Consider the following 8,814-nt stretch of genomic DNA (forward strand, 5'->3'; position numbering starts at 1 on the left):
TTATAACTACACATCATATTAAAATTCTAACTTAACTAAATTAACTAACAATGGTTCAATCTATTTAAACTACGGAATGATAATCAACAAGAATTAAAATCAGATCTATAAATTGAAATAACACAATTCGAAATTGAGAAAACAACTATTTTATTTATCTAATCAATCAAGAACAATGATTCAAAGACTTAATCTAAAACAAGAATTGAAAATGGAACTAAAGCTTAATTTAATTAATGAAAACAGATCTAGAATTATCTATATTATTTTAGGTCTAACTAGCTACCATTAACAAAGAGCTAAACTTTTGTTTTTATACTTTCAGATCCAAAAATCGTGCATGCGCTTGGAGCCATGTTTTGGGCCAGAGAATCAGGCCCAAAACCCAATTCTTTCAGTCCAAAAAGGCCTTTTCAGCTGCAGTTGGCTTCCACAGACTTTTCGTCCACTTTTGCTCCTCTGATTGGGTCAAGGCTTAGACCATTGGAAAGCTCTTTCCGAGCCGGTCGTTTTGACATAAGGTAGGCCCAATTCCGAGGTCTGAGTCCAAAGATACGGCTTTCGGAAGTTCTCACGACTTGTGTCTTTTTTTCAGCCCGTGTCGACTTTTCAGCTTTTTACCGGGCTTTAGGAAGGCTTTATCTTCTTGAATCTTGGCCTTTAATCACGGAACTCCTTAGTAACCGACCTTTTCTTCTTTATCTCACTAAAGTGGCATATTTATGCACATAATGAACTTTGAAGCCTGAAATGCATAAAAACACGTAATCAGTGTTAACTCTTAATTATTACTCACATAATTAGTCCAAAAGTATGACTGTTAAAGGGTTAAAACTACAGTTTTGGGCTCTTATCACACGTACTTCGAGGCGTTTTCCATCCTCTTATATGTCATCCTCGGTTGGAATTGAGTGTTTTATGGATCATTAGATTGGAAATTCTCTCCTAATCATTTCCATATCTCATTCACAAAAATCATACCAGTAACGAATTGGCGATTTTGGTTTGAAGTTGTGCGAAAAATCAAAAAATTTCGGAAACACGATTTGGGCTTGTGCCCAAAGAGCGCACGTGTGACGCACGTACGTCTCCTTCCTCTAATTCTAAAACAGAATCGTGATTTTGTTTTTAACTTCCGCCATTAACAAAGCTTCCAAACCCTAACCAAAATAAAAAAAAATAAAAAGAAACCTCAATACACCCACGCCCACAATACAATTCCAACTTCAAATCTTCTCTAAAATATTCCACCACCATCCCCAACATTTGCAACCACCGAAAATTAGAAAAAAAACCACAAAATATTTGAACTGCCGCGCAACAATTGTTCCACCACCATCATTTTTTTTTAAGTAGGGTTGTTTCACATTGTTCCTACACCATATACAAACCCTCAAATCAGTTCAACACTTTTAATGGCTCTAAGACAAAGAATTCTGCCGGAACAAGCTTTTACGATCGACCGCTTCGCGCCGTTTTACGGTGACAAGATGATTTGGAGGAATTGGATTAGGTTGTGGTACTCGACAAATGATTTTTACCACTCTGATTTAGTGGAACAATTTTATAAGAAGAGAGAGTTGGATGGTTAGAAAATTTTCATGAAGGTGACTGGGACTAGGAGAAAATTATCGAGAGAGAAGTTGGCTGAGATTCTAGGCATTACGCCTGAACGCCACCTCGATGCCACCGTGTAGGAATCCCAGTATACTAGAGTTCTTGCATTGATGAATGACACTCTCATGGAGGGTCAATACAATCCGAATTCTCATTGTGCTCGACAGTCATCTCTTCGAACCAACCAACTGGCTGTAGCTCAGTGGATTGGTAAGAACGTCATTGGGAAAGAGAAAGTGAGCTACATCGGTTTGACATGTCTGCACGTTATCTGAATATTGCAAGAGAAGAGGTATGAATTTTGTATCCTCGAGTTTTTGATAAATATGATTAGAGGAGTTGGAAAGAGTATTGCATCATTTCCTACTTTAATTACGAAAATAATGTTGTCTTGGGGGGGGGGGGGAACCAAGAATTGAGCGGACTATGTTGAAATTCCATTCAAATGAAACTATTTATACAGAGTGTATCCAAAAGACTTGGATGTTTCCGGAGGACAGGATGGTTGATTTGGGTGAGGAAAGGGAGGACATGACATGTTTAGATGAAGATACCTTGGAGAGGTGTATGTCTGATTCAGAACGCATGTCAGTGTTGCATACTGGCGTGCATTGCATTTATGCTATTTGTGAAGATATACGAGATAGGCAGATTAAAATTCGAACGAAACAAAATACCCTTCAGACGATTTTTGAAATGCTCGACAAGAGCCAGTTGGATCTCCATTATAACATGGAGACAGTCCTCCAGCATCAGGTTGCGCATTATACAGATATGAAGGTAGAGATGGAAGCACAGCGCCTGTTCTGAGTGGAGATTCTATGACGCATGCCACCCTTGGAGGGTTCTATTTCAGATGAGTCTGAGAGGCATGAGAGTCGTCGTCAAAAAACGGATGGCTCGGTCCCTTCTTTATCCCAGGCCCCATCTTTATCCCAGGCCCAATCTCCATCTCATGGTCCATCTTCATCACGTGGCTAGGTTTTCGAAAAATATGTTGTTTCGATGTTATTTAGTTGTTTTTATTGTTTTTAATAGTTCGGATATTAAGTTTTTTGAATTCAGTAGTTAAATTTGAATTCGGTAGTTAATTGTATTTCAATTTCAATTTTAATATAATTTGGTTTTTCAAATTGTGCTTTGATTTTATTGTTAATTTCACCTTCCTGAACTGTTTGGGGGTGATTTTATTTACTATAGCATGATTTGTTATATGATCCTCACTTTTAGAAGTTGTTTTAGAGGGATGGTAGAGAATATTGCCGATATGGGCATACCTATGATTAGATGTTGTGATAGCATGAAATCTTAAAGAGTTTAGAAGTTACTATTCTAAATTAAATCAAAAAGATATTAGGGTTGTTTTAGAATCAAGAATATGGGTTGTTTCCGTTTTCGGTTTCGGAAATATTTTGTTTCTGGCAATTGCCTTAAAACTTTTTGGCAACTTGCCGATTCGTTTTGGAAGATCAAAACCAATATAAACTTCCTTCATTCTACACTCACAACCCACACTACACCTCACTTTCATCTCTCACCTTTCACTCCTTTATTCTCCATTTTAGCAACTCAGCAGCTCGAAGCGCGCCTACTCCCTAGTGGAGCGCTACCTGCGCCCTAGGCACTGGAACTCAGAATTTCATCAGAGTGCAACCCGCCCTACCAAGCCCAGAGTTGAGCGCGACCTAGGCCCAAAACACTGGACTTCCAATTTTCATCCTGAGCGAGACCCGCGGCCCTCCTAGGCAAAAAGTAAGCACGTCCTGCGCCCAAGTGCCTGGAACTCAAAAATCACCATGGCGCACCCGCGCCCTACCTAGGAATTGGTTGAGCGCACCCCGCGCCCTGACCCCTTGGGCACGAAAAAATCCAATCTTTTGTGGGTTGTTCCAGGATCGTTTGCAGCTGCTCCAACGAGTAGATTGGTGATGACATCCCCTCGTATCATGCTGGAACAGTCTTTTGATGACTTGTTCCAAAGTGACACCTATGGTGCGTGGTTTCGCGAAGTGATCATTCTAGCAGGCTGGGAGCCACTATTGGTAAGTCCTAAAGAACTTTATTCTCCGGCACTTACATCTTATTTTTATGATAATTGTAAGTTCTTTGATAGACCAGATGGAGAACAAGTGTTCTCCATCACCATTGGGGATGAACCAATGGAAATTTCCAAGTTCTTGCTAGCCTTTGTGCTTGGACTTGCTATGTTTGCCGAAATACAAGACTCATGGGCCTATTTGGTAGATAATATGTACATGTATAACTATGATGATTTGTATGAGCATTACGGGGCAGGAATCTTTAGGATAGAGGACCAAGGGGATTATAACGTCGCCCTTGGTATCCTGTCTATGAACATGGGCACTGTTATGTTTTGGATCATGGTAAACATTAGAGGAGAATGGCGTTATTCTTCTGTGAATGATGAAACTTGTGATATTTTCCTTGCCTTAGCTGGGGGACGTACACTCTATAATATTCCCCAAACCCTAATGTCTAGATTAGCCTGAGCCCATAGCAAGCGGCATAAGTACCTTCTTATACCTATTTTAATTTGTCATATTATGCTATGTTTTTTCCTTATTTTTTGTGCCCGTTTCACAAATTGGGTTGGGGTCAACAATATGAGACCCACCAATTGTATTATTCGATCGTTCCGTGCAATGACTTTGCAAGGGTGGAGTGTGCAACTTTATCAGGTTGCGCCTTACACCCCATCCGACCAAGTGGCGCTTGACAGGTTAGCTATTGTAGACGATAAGTGGCGTGAAGCCTGGCAAATTACCATGGCGTGACAGGATGCGAAGGAACCTCATTTCTTTACTGAGGACGAGGAGGAAAATGCTTAAACGGGAGTTAAGGTTAGTATTTATTTTAGTTAGTGTCTGCTTATGTCCCAAGCAATTTATTTCTCATTAACCCCATAATGGGTGGAACTCTTATAGACTTGTGTTAGTTTTTCGTTTCTATATTAGTATGTTCACTACTAAAAATATGGTTTTTTGCCACGGTCAGTTGTGGTGGCAAAAAGCCCAAAATTCGTGGCAACATGTGTTTTGCCACGAAAAAACTTTTAGCCTTGCTCGAGGCAAAAAAGGGTGTGGAAAGAAGTTTGTTGCCACAACTTTTGCCACCGCTGCAAGAGAGTGAACATTTAGCCGCGACCATGTCGTGGCAAAACATTGTTTTTTATTTGAATTAATTTAATTGTCAAAATAAATTAATTTCTTTTTGTCACAGACACGCCCGCTGCGCTGCGAAAAGTATTTATTGCCACAAGTCGTGGCAATAAATGTTTCTCCCGCCATTATTTTTGTTCTTTTTGCAAAGCAAATGGTCGCGGGCAAGACATTCTTTTCGTTTTTTTTTTGCAACAAATGGCCGCGGCAAGACATTATTTTTGGTTTTTTTTGCAGCAAATTGCCGTGGCAAGACATTCTTTTGGTTTTTTTTTTTGCAACAAATGGCCGCGGCAAGACATTATTTTTGGTTTTTTTTTGCAGCAAATGGCCGCGGCAAAACATTACTTTTGGGTTTTTTTTTATAGCAAATGGTCGTGGCAAAAAGTGTTGTATATATAATAATAATAATAATAATAATAATAATAATAATTTGTGTACTAAAACAACATAGAGCTATGAATGAGAATCTAAACTGAAATTTCATTTCACATGGAAGCTACATAAACCAGTTCCAATCACTACCAAAAATAAGAGAAATAACAATCCATCTTTCGAGTATTTCGGTATCACACAAACAAAAGTATCAAACTATCTACACAAAAAATTCTTATGATGAAAGTCCAAAATCCAACAGTACGCATACGCAATAGTACCATATTCTGCCTATTAGCGCCAAAATCGCAAAAACTATGAAGTTTCGGAATCAATCATGCATGTACAATAAGCCATCGTTGTGCATTTATTTTCTGCGTAAACAAACAACAAGAAAAGTTTAGAAATAACAAGAAAGACATAAACTGAAGACAATAATTAAAGGTTTATCACTCCAACAGTGCTTAGTCATCTACCAAGCTTAGCATATGCTTCATTAGTGTCGACTCTATAAACCAAAATGTTCACTATAAGTTTTGTAGCTATTTCATACCTAAGACCCGAAAGACCAAGGATGATAGCCACTCCCTGCCCTTTTTTTCTCACTTGCCCAAAGGAAAAAGGAATAAGTCAAGACCGATCACTACTTGTAACATATCTAGAATTCTAGATTCTAGACAAAACAGAGTAGATGTAGATGCAATTCCATTATTAGAAACTGAATAATACAGATAGATAATATTATAATGTAGCAAACACATGGATTATGAAGTAGTTGACAATACCCAATAATCGCCTTAAACCCCATCAGTTATTATACTTTAAGTAGTTGAAAACAAGATACTACACAAATAATCACCGCAAATGAAACAAGATACTCTTTTTGCATGCGACTTCCATAAATGAAAAACAAAAAGGTAATTTATACAAAAAAAGATCAAACTTCTTCTTTAGCCAAAACACTTTCAAATCGAAACAAAACTTAGGAGGCTACCCAATCTCATTATCAGTCTCTGTATCAGTTATAAAGGTGATCATTTCAGTAAAAGAATATATATTACTTTGCTTCTTTGTATTATTGTAAACTATAATAAAAGTATTGCTCCATCCCCCCTTTCTTAAAACCAAGATCAACCAGACATTGCAAACAATGCCTACTTATTAATCAGTCTACCCAATAACTTCTCAAATTACCAGAAGTTTTTTCAATAAGATAGGTCAATTGATGAACAAAACAATAACCGCACTTCAAAGTAAATCCCTCAAAGTTTACCTTTTCAAGTTGTAAATATCCAAAACTATAAAATAGTAGATAACTGAAAACGTAGCAAATCTAGAGAGCATAGGAGAAAAGGTCCCACGGGAAACTCTTGAAAAGAAACAAAAACAACAAAAATGTATAATAGATTAGGTGAACTATCTCTAATCATCATTCTCATCATCATCTGCTCCTGCAACAAAGTTCAGCGCATTCAATCCCTTTCTGCTGGAAAACTCTATCTTGATTCCACTTCAAGTATGGATCCCGTTGACTGCTTTTTCTCTAAGATCTGTTTTGACAAATCGATGCTCGGTGTAATGCAAATCAATTGGGCATTGAGACATCAGATCACCGAGATTTGTTTCATGCCACCATTCGCTTAATAAGTCAAATCACTTTCTACCCAAAAAAGATGGGGTTTGATAAACATGGGTGCTTTGAAACAACAAATCCATTCAACAAAGAAAGTAGATGTCCCGGGTTGAATAAACTTCTTGCTTCTTCAATCCTACGATCTCACAAGAAGTCAATCACAGAGCCGTATTCACTTACTTCCCTCCCCGCGTGAAGAAGAGCGGGCTTGACAATCGGTCCCCAAGGTCTCCTCTCTCATCCGGTGTGTCTCCTCTTTCATCATATGTCCAGGGTACCTTCTTCAAGTTGAACCTCTTGTGTACCTTCTTCGAGCCTCTTTCTCTCGATTTCTATGTTGGCCACCATTTGATCATGCCGGCTGCCACGAATACCACCCACAAAAGATGTACCTTTCTTTCAGCCGGTCCATTCAGCAAAGAAAGTATCCCATCAATAAACTTCAATCCCACGCCTTTCTTGATGTTCACTTACTTCCCTCTCCCCGAAATGGGTCCGTACTTCTCTCCTGAGCTCATCCTCTTCAATTGAACCTCTTGTGTGCCTTGAGCCTCTTTCATCATATAAGCGAATACCAGCATGTACCTTTCAGACAATCCCATGGCCACCATAGACATACTTTCCTCTATTAGTGAACCCACCATAGACATACTTTTTCGATCCAACTGCTTATTCTCATTCTTAAATCCAGCAAATCTCTTGTCACTGTGAGGAATGTCAAGCCCACCATCCAATGCACCCTTAAGTGCACCAGTTGTTATTCTAATAAGGCCTACATCAAGCAATGCACGGAAAGGCCTCCTGGAATCAGTGAGCTCAATAGAAAAATCTTCCCCAGTTGCCTCAACATTTCCCTCCTACTTCTCATCCATCTCGAGTGTTTTCAGGACAAGACGAGCCAAGAAAAGGCCAGTGTAGTAAGCTGCAGAGTAATTGGTAAGACCAACATCAAGCCCATATCGGGGCAGTTCATGGGCATAAGCTGATGTAAGTATCATATCACCAGCAATACTAGTAGATACAATCTGAGTAATTATATCTTTGTTGGTAAACCACACAACAAAACGATATTTGGGTGTCCCGTACTTGTTCTTGTCCTGGTTGATAAGACGGATACTGAGCCCCGTAATTAGCCTTTTCCAAACTCTCTTTTTCCGAACTTGAGTTGATAACGCTTTAAAGTAAGCCCCTCGACTTTGTGGGTTTGATGAACACCATGGTTGGGTTTTCGGATATGCTCTTTCTTCTGCTGCCGCCGAGAATGAGAGTGAGAAAAAATACAAGTTGAGTGTAGGAACACCCAAATAGCGTCCCCAATTTCTTATAGCCGATCGAATAAAAACGTAACCATGGCAACATACTGATATGTGTGGCATAGGAATATCTAGAAGTCAAAGACTCTATGACGAGAGTTTTACAAGACCAGTTTTTGTTCCCGATATGCCCGGTTAAGATCATGTCATTTCTCGATGTTATTATTGAAATTGGGTCATCATTTTCTTCATGAAGAAAGCCAGCAAGTAGCTTAAACGAGATCAGCGATAGCGATTCAAGCACAACCCTACTCTAGCACCTCTTCCCAATTGAGTAGGAGTACTGAAACTTCAATCCAGAAAAATGGGTTTATTGAGGCTCAGCAGCATCTCACTAGCCATCCAAGATTAAACTCAAGTTTCGGAAGTGAAATATCCTACAGAAATGGTTTCTTACATGGATCACAGTTAGAATCTAACGCAATGCAGGATCGATCATCCTACTACTAAAACGTGACAACCTCGTTTTCCCATTTCTGAACAAAGACACCAGAGTAGACAATATCTCAAAAGTCAAAACATAGACAGCACTCAAAAGGCACCAAGAGTCAAAACAAGAAGCACACAGTTGAATACAATCAAGCTTAGGAAATTAAAGGTCTATTATTCAGAACAACACTTCCATAGTTCCCTTCTTGTCTCATAATAATCTATCAAAATGAACAGAAAAAAGGTCAATCAGCATTTAAAATGATTT

At 38.9% G+C, this 8,814-nt stretch overlaps 1 long non-coding RNA gene and 1 pseudogene across 1 annotated transcript; both read right to left on the reverse strand.

Annotated features, from left to right (window-relative positions):
• Window positions 1–5,327: 5,327 nt before the first annotated feature.
• On the reverse strand, window positions 5,328–5,777 carry LOC147481519 (uncharacterized). Its single transcript, XR_015204933.1, has 2 exons — window positions 5,725–5,777; window positions 5,328–5,545 (listed from the first exon to the last, which is right to left on the reverse strand). It is a non-coding gene; the product is annotated as an uncharacterized LOC147481519 (long non-coding RNA).
• Window positions 5,778–7,065: 1,288 nt separating this feature from the next.
• LOC147481520 (large ribosomal subunit protein uL18z pseudogene) lies at window positions 7,066–8,022 on the reverse strand (annotated as a pseudogene).
• Window positions 8,023–8,814: the final 792 nt, after the last annotated feature.

This window comes from Coptis chinensis, chromosome 8 (assembly GCF_015680905.1).
Source record: "Coptis chinensis isolate HL-2020 chromosome 8, ASM1568090v1, whole genome shotgun sequence".
NCBI lineage: Eukaryota > Viridiplantae > Streptophyta > Magnoliopsida > Ranunculales > Ranunculaceae > Coptis > Coptis chinensis.